The sequence below is a fragment of the Saccopteryx bilineata genome, chromosome 5 (assembly GCF_036850765.1).
Source record: "Saccopteryx bilineata isolate mSacBil1 chromosome 5, mSacBil1_pri_phased_curated, whole genome shotgun sequence".
In the NCBI taxonomy this organism is placed as follows: domain Eukaryota; kingdom Metazoa; phylum Chordata; class Mammalia; order Chiroptera; family Emballonuridae; genus Saccopteryx; species Saccopteryx bilineata.
The window spans coordinates 59659891-59678034 of NC_089494.1; the positions used below are offsets into that span (position 1 = coordinate 59659891).

The 18144-nt window shown below is 42.5% G+C and overlaps 1 long non-coding RNA gene across 1 annotated transcript; it reads left to right on the plus strand.

Moving 5' to 3' along the window:
- The first annotated feature begins 908 nt into the window (after nucleotides 1-908).
- LOC136306408 (uncharacterized) lies at nucleotides 909-15448 on the plus strand. The gene is made up of 4 exons (XR_010725650.1): nucleotides 909-1342; nucleotides 2481-2561; nucleotides 5118-5176; nucleotides 15132-15448. It is a non-coding gene; the product is annotated as an uncharacterized lncRNA (long non-coding RNA).
- Nucleotides 15449-18144: the final 2696 nt, after the last annotated feature.

Consider the following 18144-nt stretch of genomic DNA (forward strand, 5'->3'; position numbering starts at 1 on the left):
TATTAAGTGGGATAATCCCTCTGGCCTTTGATACATTTCTGGACATGATTATTTCATTACTCGCAGTATATCAGTAGGATCATAATAAAAAGGACTTCTGACAACCTGCCAAGAGTTTTGTGGCCTTGTAAACACAAAAGTGCTCTAATAAAATTTTATTAAGTGTTAAAAAGTCATAAAAAGTGAAATAACATAAACTACAAAATTTACTGTCCTCAGCAAATGCTGAAAATATCGTCCACAGTAAAATTAAATTAGCATGTAATAGACAGAGAAGCAGTGTGGAGTGGATTTAAAAGAGGATCCAGGGAAAATGACACTGTAACCCAATCTGGGTCACGGGGATTTAATTCGGATTTTTCTTCCTAAATGGGAATAAATGTGCCGATTACAGACAAAAGCTCCGGGGTTACTGGAGCCTCATGCATTGATTGTCAATACTTCGGAAGAAGTAATATATTGCAGGTTGGAATGAACTGGGGAGAGGCGCGCGAGTGCCGAGGAAGCGGGCACGAAGGAAGGGCGTCCACTAGGGTGCGCTGCGAGACCGGGAATCCCCGCCAGGGCGCCGCGCGGTCGCGCCACCCGGAGCCCGCGCACTCAAGGCTTGCCCTCGCCCCCTTCGAAATCATATTTACAGTACCCCCTCCCTACATACACACCCTCTGAAACATTTTCTCCAAATCGTAAAATGAAGTGTAGGTCAAGCTTTGCCGCTGGCGGCCCTAGGTCTCTGCTTTCGGAAATTCAGGGTCTCGTAGTGGCTGCGCTGCCCCGGACGGTGCCAACCCCGGGGAATGGGGTGAGGGCCCCAGCCAGCCAGCCAGCCAGCCCAGCGCCACGGGCCTGGCCGCTCCGCCGAGGGAGGCCGAGGAGCACGCGAGACCCACGCCCGCTCCGCCCGGGGCGCGAGTGCGCTTGGAGCGCGCGGTCGCCGGCTTCGCCGCGGGTTCAAGTGCATACTCGGGGTGGGAGAAAATTCTTCCCTGTTCAGCCCTAGTCGATAGTGCCGTGTGCCCCACGGCTCCCAGGACCCAACTCCGCCACCCTCCCGGCTGCGCTGGGGCGGAAACCTGGGCGCACTGGCGGGACGGGCACTGGCTCTGCGCCCCTCCTCCGCCCCGGCCAGGAGCCGCGGCCGGGGACCCCCAAGCCCAACGTGGAAGCTCCGCCTGGAAAAGAAGTTCGACTTCCTCTCCGCGCTGCTCAGAGTGGAATCTGGAATCGGCAGGAAATTGCTCGAACACGCTGCGTGCGCTTTTGCAGGCAGCCCTCGGTTTGCTGAAGAGAAGCAGCTCCCACCAAAGTCTTGCCTCCCCCTCCCCGCGCAAGGCCCGCGCAGGTTTGTAAAGAGGGGTGCGAGTTCTGAAAAGTATTTATCTTCTAGCAGGGAGATGTCGGTGACAGCGCCCAATGAAAGATGGGTGCTTTTTAGCTGCGGATAATCAATGGGCCACGTCTTGTTTGCAGTTCCAAAATGAAGCAAACGCTGCCATCTGAGGAGTCGATATTAGCAGTGAATTAATTAGAAGTTAGTGAAATAGGAAATAAATGGGCAGTGACACATTTCGTGGCTTCATTTCTCCTCAGGGATATCCAAGTTTTTGAGCTGCATTTAAGAATTAGCTACATTTTACTAGAAAGTAAGTATTTATGAGTAAACCTGTTGCTAAAGCCCAGAAGAGGTAAGTCAGAGTTACCACATAAGATCCTCCAGTTTCCTATAGAGGCTTGCACAGGTTGCTAGGATGAGGCTTCCTTATATTTTTAATTTTCCAGATGGCAAGAACGTTTGGTTTTTATGTGGCAAGGTAATATTCAAGGCAAATGGAGCACCCAAAAATATTTTGATGAGCAATGTTCACTTGACACTTCTAGTCTAAAAGAAATATAATTAATTTATAGTGGGAATTATAGCCCATGTTTTAGATTTTTGTTTCTTTGTTATGTTATATGAAAAAAGTGCTCTTTAACAATTTTTTTTTTAACCCTGTTTGTTTGTTGTCACTTGCAACTATGGAATTTGAAATACCCTAGCCTGGATCATAGAAGTTAAAAAAAAATCAAACAAGTCAATTTAAATTGGTTTGACATTTCCTATCAAAGGCTTTGATAGCTAATGAAAACAGAATTAAAAGGAATGCATGTAAATAATAAAATTCCTCTTTGACTCAATGTGCTTGCCTGCGGGGAAGGTACAGGTTACATGCCCCATCCTAACTCGGCTTTTGAGCCATTCCCTGCAGATAGCAATTGTGAATGTGCAGGGCCAGCGTTGCCTTTAAAAGTAAAGGGCAAGTATGTTTATGAACACACAGAAAAAAATGCTTTACTACACAAGATTTTTCTCGAAAGTCTTGTATTTAAAATTTTATGATAAACATGCCTTCATTGATTTACAAAGTTCAAGACAAATCTTTTTTTTTTTTTTTTCAAGACAAATTTTTACTTGATTATTTTGTTCTGTGTTTGCATTTCAGAGTGAAGTTCATCTGTCCTTCAGGGAAAAAAAATTTCCTATTAAAAATAACACCATGACTACTATTTTTATCTCTCTTCAGGTAGATATATAATTGCTCTAAGTAATTTAAAATTTTTAAAACAAGATTATTACACCCTTATCTAAAGAGTTTAGTGGAGGGAAGAGGATTTCCAAACCTATAAGTGTAGTCTGTATAATATAGTAATATTAAAGGTTTTATAAAGAAACTTGGAAATTAATACATTTTAATAAATATAAGAATATGTTTTAAAGGGGTTCTTCCCCATTATTTTCTTCCTTAAACACAATCAGAGACTATTTTCCATCCTATAGAAATGCTACAAAATTATTGCCGTAATAACAGTCTGTCAAGATGGTGGATACTTTTGAATGTGTTATAAAGAAAGAATATTCTCTATCCTTTATATATTTAAAGTACTTGAAAAGGTAAAAAGGCAAGGAGAAGTTTGTTAAAACATTTTACTACTGAAATCTACAAGACTATTAAAATGTGCAAGTAATTTATTCTAAGTGACTGAAAAGTATTTTTTTCAACTGCTTTTCACACTTTTAAATTTTTATGTGTACTTTAATTAGTACCTTTCTTTTATATGTTAAATGTTCCAAACATTTTGTTATATTAACTACATGAGAAAAGCATTATTGGAGTTGGTTGTGTTTTACTTTCTGCATAAGCAGTAAGGAAATGTTTTATTTTAATCTTCTTTTATATTTATTGCACATGGGATAAATCTGACCATGTACCTTGTTGGAGTAATAAACAATCCAAGTTCATTTTTCTCTCCAAAACTTGACATTGATCCCGATTGCATAGTTTTTATGCATACAAACTGCTATTGAAATCAGTTTGGACATGTCAGTTTAAGGGAAATTTTAAGACAGTACAAGTTTTATATGGAAGAATGTATATTAAAGTGTGAAATAGCTAATAGCCAAAATTAAATCAGAAGTATACTTGTAGCATTCACTCATTAGGATGATAATTTTAAAGGTAGTTTCGCACTAAGGAAGGGCTACCTTGTGTTCTGTATTTATGATTATCTAAATTATTTTACCCTGCAACTTAAAAACTCCATAACCAAACACCAAATTTATGTATTTTTAAGGTAACTAAGAATAAGGATATGAAAAGCAGATTGGCTTCATGAAAGAAGCATTTAAAATTGTATTTTAAAATATAAACTTAATTTCACTTTCTGACAGAAATCTTGTGGCCAGCTCATCAGTTTTCCAGATCAGTTTTAAAGCAGTATGTAAAAGCTACCTTTTCCACATTAGAAGTTCATATTTAAGCTTCCTTAACTGCAAAATCACTCTAAAACAGAGTGTTTTATGTTAAGAGCCATTTCATGTGTTGGTCCCATTGATTACATATGCATGTATAAAAAACCTTGTTTAAAGACCAGTAAAAGTGAGGAAATTCCAAGTCAAACTGGCTAATTCCATTCATAATTCATCCCGAGTGCCTGGTTTAGGAAACTTGCAAACACTTTATAGCTATTCATACAAAACAAGTTGACTTGCTTTGTGAGCAGGGCAGCGGAGTTAACTTTGACCTTCTTGCTCAGAGAGGCTTCAGTTGATAAAACTATGGAATGTAGGTTAAGCTTTTTGGTTCCCCAGGAATTTTCCAATCTCAACCCTTTTTGGATTTTTGCATTTTGAAAATGTCTATGTTCTAAGATGGAGTTGGCTTTCACCCACCCATTTCCTTCCCCTTATCCATTTGCTCAGTAATTCTTTCGAATGCTGAAGAGGCCCTACAGTAAGAGAATGGCATACCCCATATCTCTGTCCCCCCAGCCCTCCTTTTATTCTGGGAGAATTGGGCAAGAATTTAGTCCTTATACTCACATGGTTCAAACTGCTACAGCTACAGCCCAAAGTACTTGTGAGCATTAGCAGGAAATCCATCTAGACTTTGCATTCTGAGCTGGGAAAAACTACTGGGGAATCATGTGCCTGGAGATTGGGAAGCTTCCAGGCTGCCTTTCAAAACTGAAGCAGTCCATCTGCCCATTTTCCGAGGCTGCACTGTAGGTGGATGCCTTCCCTTAGTTTTGATGGTCAGGAGGACATTAGAATGTTTCCACAGAGTTTTTTAAGCACTCTGAGTAATTGTAATTTTAAACCAGACTAATTTTAAGGGTAAAAACTGGCCCCAGAGAGAGGCTGTGCTTAGTAACTTCAATCTGATGTGAACTCAAGTGACTTTTTAAAGTAAGATCTTGAAAACGTGGGTATCTGGTGGAAAAAGCTGCCTTCTGCTTAGACTCGGAACCTTTAGGTTAATATGCACCAAACACGCTTCATTAAACTGGAACAAACATGACACTGAATTCCTGGCTCCCAGTTTTCCTGAATCTAGTTCATTTTGTGTCCGTACAATTTAACGTTTGAAGGGATTTCCTGCCTTTGAAGTATAGCAGTTTGTCACCTGTTTAGATAGCTCCCTTAAAAGTTGGGGTTCTGTTCTTACTTTGAATGTCTTAGCGACTCCATGTTTCCTGGCTCAAGTTTCCGAGCTCACTGAAGGCAGTGATATCTGCAGCTGTGAGACGTTCCTTACAAGTTGGTGCCTGCAGATCCTGTATCCCAGGCTTAATTCTTCTAGGTCAGAGACTACGAGAAGAGCCCGGAGCCACACACTTACCTAGGTGAAGCCATAAAGAGGTAAGTTTTCGTAATGAGGAGCCATATATCAAAATTCATAGCTTTTGAGAACTGGAGTAACTAGTGCTCAGATATTAGAGTCTCATGCTAGCACAAGACTCAACTGGTGCCAAATGTGCCATCATGGGCAAGACCCATTGAAGTGATGACCTACATTTGAATGTGCCTTTTTTTTTCTTAAGTGAGGAGTGGGGAGGCAGAGAGACAAACTCCTGCATGTGCCCAACCAGGATCCACCCAGCAAGCCCCTTATGGGGTGATGCTCTGCCCATCTGGGGTTGTTGCTCTGTTGCTCGGCAACTGATCTATTTTAACACCTGAGGCAGGCCATGGAGCCATTCTCAGCACCCGGGCCAACTTGCTCCAACCAAGCCATGGCTGTGGGAGGGGAAGAGAGAGAGAGAGAGAGAGAGAGAGAGAGAGAGAGAAGGGAGAGAGGGATGGGTGGAGAAGCAGATGGTCACTTTTCCTGTGCGCCCTAATCAGAAATCGAACCAAGACATCCACACACCAGGCCAACACTCTACTGCTGAGCCAACCAGCCAGAGCGTGAAGGTGCTTTTAAAATGTATATTATTATTCTATATATGGGTTCATATAGTTCTTAGTTTTTTCTGATTTACTTATTTCACTCTGTATAATGTTATCAAGGTCCATCCATGTTATTGTAAATGATCCGATGTCATCATTTCTTATGGCTGAGTAGTATTCCATAGTATATATGTACCAAAGCTTTTTAATCCACTCGTCCTCTGACTTAAGAGACATGGACAAGAATGTGATGATAACAGGGTGGGGGGGTGGGGAGGGGCAAAGAAGGAGAGAGAGGGGGTGGGGGGAAGGGAGGGGCACAAAGAAAACCAGATAGAAGGTGACGGAAGACAATTTGACTTTGGGTGAGGGGTATGCAACATAATCAAATGTCAAAATAATCTGGAGATGTTTTCTTGGAACATATGTACCCTGACTTATCAATGTCACTGTGTTAAAATTAATTTAAAAAAAGAAAAATGTAATTATTCTTATGAGTGTATACTGTTTCATCACCTTTTATGATATGGATCCTACAGTTAAATATTTCTGGTGAAAATGTGCCTATTTAATAAGAAAATGTTGGCCCTGGCTGGTTGGCTCAGTGCTAGAGCGTTGGCCTAGCATGTGTAAGTTCTGGGTTTGATTCCCAGTCAGGGCACACAGGAGAAGTGACCATCTGCTTCTCCACCCCTTCTCTTTCTCTTTCTCTCTCACTCTCTCTCTCTTTCTCCTCCCTCAGCCATGGCTCGAATGGTTCAAGCATATTGGCCCCAGGTGCTGAGGATGGTTCCATGACCTCACCTCAGGCATTGAAATAGCTTGGTTGCTGAGCAACTGAGAAGCAGCCCCCTGTGAGGCTTGCCAGGGGGATTCTGGTTGGGGCATAGGCAGAAGTCTGTCTCTGCTTCCCCATCCCTCACTTAATATAAAATAATAAGAAGAAAATGTCATTCACAAATGAACAGTATGTTAGGAGACAACTGTGAATGACTTCCAGGAACTGAAAGTATACTTGTTTTTACCAAATAATGCAACATGTGCCAAACCTCTTTGTCAGCACTAACATACCCTACAAACCAAAGCTATTTGCATTTTTTCCGTTAGCACATCTACCAACTAATCACTGCAAAGACCCGTTCTCTCTCAAAAAGGTCCATTAATTGTTTGAAAGCCTGGACACAAATAAGGCATCTTCATAGTGTCCCTCCCCAAGAAGGTTTTCATCTTAATGTTAAGTAAACATTTAGAAGTTTATGGGTTTGAGGAGGGAGGGTTCTTTTCAGAGAACTATACTCATATATTCATGAAATTAAAGTATTTTGGTAAGTGAGGGGGATGAAATGAAAATAGATTTTAATACAGTTTTGGTTTAAGATCATAATCAAATAAGATCATAATCAAATAGAAAAGAAAGTAGACAAATTGAGCATGCCAAAGGAAAGGGTATTAGGCTAAGTTCTGTATGTGATTCTTTCATAATGAATTGGAATGCAATTTTGATGACTTGACATTTTTTGTCTGTGTGGATGTTAGCGTTGATCCATCTAATTTCTCTGGAAGAAACTGTAGCTGTTGTAACCAAGTCTGCCCTCCTGAGTTGCTTCCTAGCTAGTAGCAAGGAAATCATCTAGAAAAAAAGAACCCATATCACCTGCAAAGCTTCCATCCAAAGGGCAAACCTCTTGCGTTGCTCGAAAAGCAGGTGGCATTCTGTCTAGCCAAGGAGGGAGATTTAGATTTATACATTTATTTCAGGTGACTTTCCTGTTCCCTGCCCTTGGCAACTATAAGCTGAGTATGTGAAAGTATCAGAATGGATTCTGTAGTTACCAAACAAAAGTTCTAACTCTAGTTACGTAATTCTGCACCTTTCACATGAGAAAACTGTCCCAATTTTTCCCGGGTTACATCACAGATGATATGAGAACAAGACAGTAGGAAACAGTACTGAACAGCTGAATATCTCTGCCAACTCAGAGCGCTTAGAAACGCTTTGAAGTCACACAGCTGCTCTTTCTCTAATTGTCTTCAGTGAAACTCCAAAACCCCATGTCTACCTTAAAAGCATCAGGAGTATTTTAATTGGGTAATAACCATTCATATTTTCCTTCTGATAAATTAAAAGGAATTAAGAATAAAATTTTATGATGATTATAAACTGTATTACTGGCCCAAGAGACAAGAACAATTATGGAAAATATGTCCTATATATTTGGTATGAATATGAATTTAGACTTAAACCATTCATCTTAAATGCTCAAGCAACTGATTAAAGTTTTTAAAACAACATTCACATAATGATAACAGGGAAAGTTATAATCATTATTGATACATCATCAATATTGCAGCAGGCACCATGCCAAAATAGTGAGGCTGACTTGGTCTTTGCCTCTTGGGCTTACAATAAAAATAGATACACTATTATAAAAAGATGGAAGATGGTAACAGATTTTGGGTATCTGAGCATCTGAGATCCCCTTTTGGTCAGTGATGGTTTTAAAAATGTGTTTAATACATACATCTCCCTTCTTCTCTCCCCTCCCCCCCCTTTTCTTCCTCTTGTGTTTTTTCTTTCTTTTTCCTCCAATTAAAGTTATAAGTCATGAGAAAGAAAAGTGATTTTTGAAAAATGTGAAACACTAGACTACTGAATATTGGGAGTCGATCTGACGATGATGAAACTTTCATAACTAGCAAGTGTTTGAGGACAAATTAGGTTACGTGAATACTGAATCTTCAGGTGAGGTACCCCACCACGCTATATCCGGCTTCAGCCAGAATGTGTGAGGCCCTCTTTGAGAGCAAGAGCATGTCTAGCTTTGAGTCAGGGCTGCCTGCTGGCCCTCATAATCACTTAACTTCCGTGGTAAGCTTTCTGAGTGAACTGAAGACGACTAGGGAAAATGCCAGATTTCCACCACATGGACACAAATGGGCATGCTCAATGGAGGGGCTGCTTGCATTTATTTTACTTAAGTCCAGCCCTGCGGAGGCCTAATAGTTGCCATTCAAACACTATGGTACGTAAGCAGAATTAAGCCCTTTACCTGTTTATTAGTACTTACCTGGATGTAGTTTGTTCCGCTTAAGTATTAGTACTTTTTAGTATGACTTAACCTCTCTAATGATTATATAGAATACCAAAAATAATTTAACCTCTGCCCATGGGCCTGGGTTTTTGTTCCCACTTCACTGTATGACCTCTGGCAAGTTCTTAACTGGTCTGAGCCTTGGTTTCTTCATTTGTAAAACTAAAGCAGTAATGTCTCTGTGTAGTACTAGTGTGAATATTAAATGACCTAATATTCATAAAGCATCTGGCACACAGTTTACAGTCAGTAAATATTACTGGCATTGCAAGGAAAAATAAAAGATTGAATCTTTGATCTTGTAGTTGTTTATTCCCTAAAAATTTAAAGATCTTTCAAAAAGAGAAAGAGCATCTAAATGCAAGCGTAATACTAGCATCTTGTTTACACTCAAATACAACCCTGAACTCAAATTTGATATTTCTTTTTTTTTTTTTTTTTTGTATTTTTCTGAAGCTGAAAACGGGGAGAGACAGTCAGACAGACTCCCGCATGCGCCCGACCAGGATCCACCCGGCACACCCACCAGGTGCGACGCTCTGCCCACCAGGGGGCGATGCTCTGCCCCTCCGGGGCGTCGCTCTGTTGCGACCAGAGCCACTCTAGCGCCTGGGGCAGTGGCCAAGGAGCCATCCCCAGCGCCCGGGCCATCTTTGCTCCAATGGAGCCTTGGCTGCGGGAGAGGAAGAGAGAGACAGAGAGGAAGGAGGGGGGGTGGTGGAGAAGCAGATGGGCGCTTCTCCTGTGTGCCCTGGCCGGGAATCGAACCTGGGTCCCCCGCACACCAGGCCGACGCTCTACCGCTGAGCCAACTGGCCAGGGTGAAACTTGATATTTCAATGTTAGCAAACTTTCCTTCCTCCCCTAACAACCTAATGGAAAATATTTTTATATAGCACAAAAAGACTTTATTCTTTTCACTCCAAGTGATAACCTCTACTAGACAAGCCAGGTTAAAAAGTGACCCAAAGGCCTCAAAATACACAGTTTCCTTAGAGAAAAAAGAAAAGCAGATAAGGGAAAGGATTTGCTAATTCATTTTTGGTGGACTTATGGATAACATAAGAATGGCAAAGCATATAGATCATTTTTTTTCTAGTTTGTATTGTTTTTTTTTCTTGGAAGTAGCTTTTATAAGCCAAGATTTAGTCCATGACTAGTTTTATAAACTCTTGAATATAAGGACCTAGAATAGAAATGCTGACATGCCTGCCACTAGAACTGTGTAATAGGTGTCCTGTCATGCTGTACTGGATAAACAAAACAATCATAGGCTAATTGCTACATAGTATAGGCAAGAGAGAACCTGTCATAACTTTTATGTATGAGCACATTATAACAGTCTGACAAACTGCTTGATTGAGATCAGCAAAGAGAAGCCCATTTATTGTTTCTCTCAACAAAGCCTAGTAAAACATCACCAAATCTTCACAAAAGACATTTTAATGCAATATGCTGAGACTTTTGAACTGGAGTCAAAAGATAACACACTATTTTGTGTTGATTCGCTCAATGATCTTGAGAATTGACGAAAAGATCCTGGAAGAATACATGAATAAAGTGATCATTAATTAATCTGTTCATTCATCTTCGAAAATAACAACAGAAAGAAATACTATGACATCTTACTCTACAAATAGAACTATTTCTGCTTGTTTTACTCCATTACCTTAGATATCAATACTGACCATGCTGAAGTTTGGAGTTGTTTATACAGTTGGCCAAACTTCACTAAATTTTAGTTTTTCAGGTTCTACTGGATATTCTTGTGGCAGTTGCCTAATATGGGGCTATGACTGAGCTGTGCCTTTAAATTTGGGCCATTCTGCCTTTGCTCTTTATAAGTGCTCAGCCATCCCTATTGGCCTTCCCATTTCTTTTCCTTTTTTCTTTCTTTTTTTTAATTTTTTTGTTTTGTTTGAGTTTAGACAACTAAATTAGATAGTAACTCTAAAGTTTAGTTCTTTCCCCCTGGCTTTTCCCTACATATGCCTAGATAGCCTCATATGTAAATTAAGACTCTTTAAAGAGTTATTCTAAGATTGTAAAATATCAGTATAGTACATTTAATAATCTGGACCTAAATCAGTTGGTACATTTACAAAGACACTGTATGGTCTGATTCTTTCTCTAGGTGGGTGAGGAGAGGGTGGGTGGGATGTGGGATCCTTGTTTGCAAGGAAAGGACATTCTGCTTGGGGTAATAGGGTGTCAGTTTATTCAAGAAAGTAGAGCATTAAGAGCTAAATTATGTGTAGTGTACCTTAGTGCTTTAGGAGATCAAAGGAGAGAGAACAATGAGGACAGAAAGAACTACTAAAGAAGGTTCTCCAGAGGGGTTGGCTGAGCTGTGTCTGGGAAGGGTGGTAGCTTTGGATGGATAAAAAGAACGTTCCCAGACAGGGGAGCCTAGTGGGTGAAAATGCTGAGGCAGAAATGAGCTCAGTATGTTCCTAGAGCTGTAAGGATCGCCAGAAATTGTTTTATTTCTATTCCATGTAATGACTAGTTTTGTTTGTTCAGAGTCAGGCAGTTCTCACAGGGACAGGTTTGACAGTCAGTGCACATTGAGGTCTACTTCATTTTAGCTCTTCATCTTGTTTCTCTCAAATCCGATTAGAAAGCTATTTGGGATCATGTTGTTTCCCCCTGCATGGTTCCCCATTGCAGAATCTCCTGTGGATGACTTGCAAGGCCTTCAGGACGCCCCCCACCATCCCCACTACCAGCTTCATGGCACCTCTGGGTGCTTTTTAACTGCTCACAACCCAGCTTCACCCACCTGGAACTCACCATATTCTTTCTTATCTCTGGCTCTTCACATAAGCTCAAGACTCGGTCGAAACATCACTTCTACAAGGAGGCTATTCGTTCACACAGCTGCCTGCAATAAGCATATTTTGTTTTAATTACATACTTCACATCTATCTTTTTCATGAGACTGTAAACTTCTCGCAATGAGAAACCATTGGCTTGATCATCAGTGGCCAGCACAAAGCCTGGTCCCACTCACTGTATTTACTTATCCATTCATTCATTCATTCATTCAAAAATTCCTAGTAAACATCATGTGAGCAAAACAAGCAAAAACTCTGTCCCTACATCCTGTGTGTAGAAAGACACACAATAAGTAGCTGAAAAATAAAATATGTATATATAGTATGTATATATTTACAGTCTGACAATAAATGCTCAGGGGAAAAATTAAGCCTGAAAGGGGACAGAAAGTGTCTGGAGTAGAGCGGCACTTCAGGTAGGATGGCTGGGGAAGGCCTCACAAAGACAGTAACCTTTGAATAAAGGCTCGAAGGAGGTGAGTGGGTGAGCTGTGCAGATCCTGGGGAAGAGCTGGTGGACTTGGAAACAGCAGGTGCACAGGGCCCGACTGTTGTGCCCAGGAGCGAGCAGAAGTCAGTGGGCTGGAGTGCGGACAGCAAGGAGGAGGTCAGAGCATGAGGAAGGCAGTCATGCACATAAACAAACCAGTGCAGACCTGTCCTTTATTATTTAGTATGTACATGTTGGATTGGGAGACCCAAAGGGACTAGGCTGTGTCCTTTTCTGACAAGTTTAGTGACTTAAAACAATGTTAGGAATTCAACATATGGAATAAAGCTCAGTTGTAAGCTTGTTGAGTAAAAAGGATTCTAACACAATCGAGCACCCCGTGGGTCTTGTGCACAATGCAGAAGGGCTACATGTGACAGGGTGAGTGCATGACCCCAGTCCGTGCCTGTGCAGGAGATTCATGGGTGGAGGTGAAGGTCATGAAAGCAGATGACCTTAGTTAGCGAAGAATTTTGTTTTAAATCCAGCTTCATAGGGAGAGGTGGGGCAGTGCATGATTCTCTAACAGTAACAACAGAGAGAAGAGTTGTGGTTTTGTTACTGTTTTTTTTTTTTTTCTTTTTTTTTTTTTTTTTTTTTTTCCTTTTTCTGAAGCTGGAAACAGGGAGAGACAGTGAGACAGACTCCCGCATGCGCCCGACCGGGATCCACCCGGCCCGCCCACCAGGGGCGGTGCTCTGCCCCCCAGGGGGCGATGCTCTGCCCATCCTGGGCGTCGCCATATTGCGACCAGAGCCACTCTAGCGCCTGAGGCAGAGGCCACAGAGCCATGCCCAGCGCCCGGGCCATCTCTGCTCCAATGGAGCCTTGGCTGCGGGAGGGGAAGAGAGAGACAGAGAGGAAGGCGCGGCGGAGGGGTGGAGAAGCAAATGGGCGCTTCTCCTGTGTGCCCTGGCCGGGAATCGAACCCGGGTCCTCCGCACGCTAGGCCGACGCTCTACCGCTGAGCCAACCGGCCAGGGCCTGTTACTGTTTTGATTCGGTTCTTCAGGGGTCTTATTCTTTGGCTGTTACTGGTAAAATCAGCATTTCAACTAACTGTCTCACCAGGTAACAGTGCCATAATTAACAAAATACACAGTTCCTCTGTGCACAGGGCAAGTGTTTCAGACATGCCACGAAGGGTATGCAAATGGAAGGAATTCCTTTTTTGGAGTTCCTCCCGATAGCTGCAGACTCCAGAGTTCATAAGGTGTGTGGGTCACGCCCAGCCCTCTGCCCAGGCCGTCTGGCCCAGGCGAAGGTGCAGCGTGTCACTCAGCACTGCTGCTGGGCTCCCCTCACCCTGCACTTTACCAGCACGCACCAGCTTTTCTTCTCTCAACACTTGGCAGCCAGCTGTTCGGACCCCATGAACTAAAAGAAAGGTACACAAGAAATAAGGTCTGGGGGTATCCCTCATCTTCTTCAACATGGACGAACTCTGGTCCTGAGAATAGCTTTCCAAGCCAAGGCTGGGTTTTAGCTCTCCGTAACAAAGAAAAGTAATCTTCATCATATTTGCCCAGCATCTAGGCCACATGGAAATTCTCTGACTGCCATGGCGCCTGGCATAGGGAATATAAAGTCACCAGGGAAATACATGTTTATGCACAGCACTGCTGATGCACAAGAACTTCACAACACAAGGGACATGTGGAAAGACGGGGTCTGTGAGGGGGACACCAATGCCTCCGCTCTGACCTGCGGCTCAGAGCACACTCTGTGCGGCACTGACTGCTTCTCAACGTGGCCTCATGTCCTTGGCCTCCCTTGCTTTTCGCTGATCTCCACCTTTTCTCATTGGGAAGGTGCTTGAGCTTCCGCTTGGTCTGAAATCCTACGGCACTTAGAGCTACATGATCAAAGCCCACTGTAGGCATTTGGGCTGGTGCCAGCAAAGTTCAGGTTGTGCTTCAAACGGGGCCTCGAGTGCCTCTCAGTCATGGGTAAGGGCTGGCTGGGTTTGATCTTGAACTACGCTCATTTGGGGAGTTTTAGGTCCCTTGTTGATAAGCCCTGCTTGGCAGAGCTGTGCTTTAATTAATGTGGCCCATGGGTTGGTTCGATTTCCCATGTTTCAGCACCTCCCTGGGTGTAACCTTATCTTTCCACTTCATACACATGATGGATCTGAACAGCACAGGTGACGTTTGTCTTTGACTCGACAGCTGGATTACTTCCAAGATTCACAGCCACATAAGAAAAGCCCCAAATCCCAGCTCTTCTTATCATTTGACATTTATGAAATAGCCATAGTGGGTGAGAGGCTAACACCGTTAGACACAGTTTCCGTAAAATGAACTTACTGCTTAAAGGTCTGTTCAGCTACTAAGCATAAGTGTTACAAGCAATGGAAATAAATATGTGAAGATGGTACTTGGAGGTGACAGTGAGGTGTCTCTCAGAAGCTTGGAAAAGGGCAAGTGGTTGACCTCTGAGCAATAAACTACTTAAATAAATACATATTTGAAGGAAACAAAATGTTTCATTACCCTCAGGGAAAGTGATTTCAGAAGATAGCATCCTTTAGAAAAACAAATCCTATGAGATGCTTCTCAAATCAGTGTGGGACTCTGTGATAGCCACCGTGCCCATTTCACATTGTTACCATTTGCATTTCTCTCAAACATTTGATTTTTAAACTATGAACATGATCATCACCCCCAGCTTTTTGTTTTCTAAGTCATGCTCATTAGCATACTAAGGAAATGATTTGCACAACATACCTACTCTGGGAACTCAGCATGGCACAATCTAAAGAAAGAATGTGCCCTCAGATGAGGTATACCAGACACAGAATAAGTGATCAGACAGGTAGCCTGATGATTTCTCCAAAAGCGCCCATACAGAGAGATGGCAATGGGGGCAAAGAGGGAATTATTCCAATCATTGGAGGTGTGTGTGTGTGTGTGTGTGTGTGTGTGTGTGTGTCTTGAAGTGTTATCTGTCCTTACCATGGTTTTATTGAAACATCTTTTATACTATTCACTCTCTCTTTGCAGATTTCTGAATAATGACACAGCTGCTCAGATAATGTAACATCAGGAAAGTGTTGCTATGGATAGGAGAAAAAGTATTTTGCACTCTGTAAAGGGATATCCTCCACTATGGGTAATAAACATTTTCATTTATTTATCTATTTCTTGTGAGTTAACTAGAGCATGACCATCTCTGAATATCCTTAAAAGACATAGGTTCAAATAATTGCTTTGCCACTTACTAATTGTATAATCTTAGGCTAGGCTCTATGCTTCTGTTTCTTCATTTGTGTAATTGGAGTTGCTAAAATTTGCTTTATGTATTAAACAAGATATCATATGATCACTGCCCATAATACTATAAGCATTCCACAAATATAGTGAATATTAAATTTTGTTTCTATTCTGATTCCTTATTTCAAAGATCAGTGGACATTGACACAATTTTACAGTGTGTTAGAGCTCTTTGAACATGTCCCCCAAAAGGCCATTGTTAATGAAATGCATGTTGCTTTCTTTCATTCATCACTGCGAAGATAGTCAGGCATTCACAGCAGCCACTCACAAGTGGTACTCGGCTTGCAAACCCTAGGAGATATAAATATAGTCCCTGATTTAGGAATTTTACTCCATGGTTGTAGGTTCTTGATGTCAACATCATCACCAGCCAATGAAGGCCATAGGAGATTTTACTTTACTGAAAGATGATTTTTAAATTTTTGGAAGAAAAGAGGAAATCTGAAAACAACTCACATTGTGGGGGAAATCATTGAGCCAGAGTTGGTAAACTGAATGAAGTCTATACATTCAAAACATAGTTCTAGTTTTCTTCTACCTATGAGTGATACATCACATATCTAAGTCATAGCTTCCTCTTTTTTTTTTTTTTTGTATTTTTCTGAAGTTGAAAGCGGGGAGGCAGTCAGACAGACTGCCACATGCACCCGACCAGGATCCACCTGGCATGCCCACCAGGGGGCGATGCTCTGCCCCCTGGGGCGTTGCTCTGTTGCAACCAGAGCCATTTTAGCACCTGAGGCAGAGGCCATGGAACCATCCTCAGCACCCGGGCCCACTTTGTTCCAATGGAGCCTTGGCTGTGGGAGGGGTAGAGAGAGACAGAGAGAAAGGAGAGGGGGAAGGGTGGAGAAGCAGATGGGCACTTCTCCTGTGTGCCCTGGCCGGGAATCGAACCCAGGACTCCTGCACGCCAAGCCGACACTCTACCACTGAGCCAACCGGCCATGGCCAGCTTCCTCTTTTTTTATGAGATATAATTGACATATAATATTAATTTCAGATGTATAATGTTTTAATATATGTATAAATATATTTTTTTAAATAATCACAAGAAGACTAGTTAACACCCATCACCTCACGTTTTTTTCTTTTAAGAGAACTTTTAAGATACACTCTCTTAGTGACTTTCAAACATACACTACAGTATTTTTAACTACAGTTACCATGATGTACATTACATCCTCATGACTTATTTAATTTATATCCGAAAGTTTGTACCTTTTGACCCCTTCACCCATTTCACACTCTACCCATCCCCCATAGCTTCCTTTTCTGGAAAGAGAGTTTAATAATACTTTCACATGATACTGTTAAGGCAGAATGAGAGATATATGTAAAAAGCAAAATAATGTCTATATCTATGCAAGATGGCTATCTTTTCTCCTAGACTGTGAGTTCCTAAAAGACAGGACCTTGAATCTCTGTGCCCAGAGTGCCTGTTGCATAGTGGGTAACATATTGAATGAATGGATATGCCAGCTCTGAACTGGTAGGTCCTGAGAAAGAGCTGCCATTGGAAGTGCTGAGTAGACGCAATGTACAAACTGTGTTCTGAAAGGGAACACTAATGTAGAGCACACAGGCAAGAGGTGGGTCCCTCAGAAGCTACTGCTTCTCTGGTTATGGAGAAAAAGGAATTTAAACTGGGTGAGGGAATGACCTCAAGTGTTCCTGGCCAGGTTTTTATTCCAACAGACACTGGTGGAACAAGGTCCCAGCTCTCTGATGCTATGAATACCCATTTGAGTGAAGCAGGAAAGTCAGGTGAAGTCAGGTAGGGTGTTCTGTTCAGTGGGGCTGAGAGTGATGGATGGCTTGGTGTGCTGTTTATCTAGTGCAGGTTGGTGTTTCACCTCTGTTTTCATTAGACTGATGGTAAGGTAATAAGTCTTTCCTCTGGCTGAAAAATCTGTCTTCAGCCATTTGTTGATGTTCTTGAACAGACACTTCAGGTGCACTGAAGTCACCCTAAAGGAGATTTTGAATGAAAACTTATATAATGCTAGTCGGCATCCACTGAGCTGTTAGGCAGCGTCGGCATCTGCTAGACTTGCTGTGGTTATTATATGCACAGAGTCACATTTACCCAAAGAGAGCCCGCCTAAGGATGGTGCAAGGTAACTGCACCTGTGAGAAACAGAGCGGACATCACACTTCATTTCTTTGGAAAGATTCAAGCTCATATGTAAGTTGAATTAAGGCAGTGCAGTCTTTTTTTTTTTTTCTGAAGCTGGAAACGGGGAGAGACAGTCAGACAGACTCCCGCATGCGCCCGACCGGGATCCACCCGGCACGCCCACCAGGGGCGACGCTCTGCCCACCAGGGGGCAATGCTCTGCCCCTCTGGGGCATCGCTCTGTTGCGACCAGAGCCACTCTAGCACCTGGGCAGAGGCCAAGGAGCCATCCCCAGCGCCCGGGCCATCTTTGCTCCAATGGAGCCTTGGCTGCGGGAGGGGAAGAGAGAGACAGAGAGGAAGGAGAGGGGGAGGGGTGGAGAAGCAGATGGGTGCTTCTCCTGTGTGCCCTGGCCGGGAATCGAACCCGGGACTTCTGCACGCCAGGCCGACGCTCTACCACTGAGCCAACCGGCCAGGGCCAAGGCAGTGCAGTCTTTATGGGGTGTTTCCATGAAGTGATGTGTTGCAGTGGAAAGTGCCCTAGACAGGGCCTCAAAAATCTCCCCTGTCACAGAGACAATACCCACTCGGAGACCAGATGGAGTGTACCAAGGGACC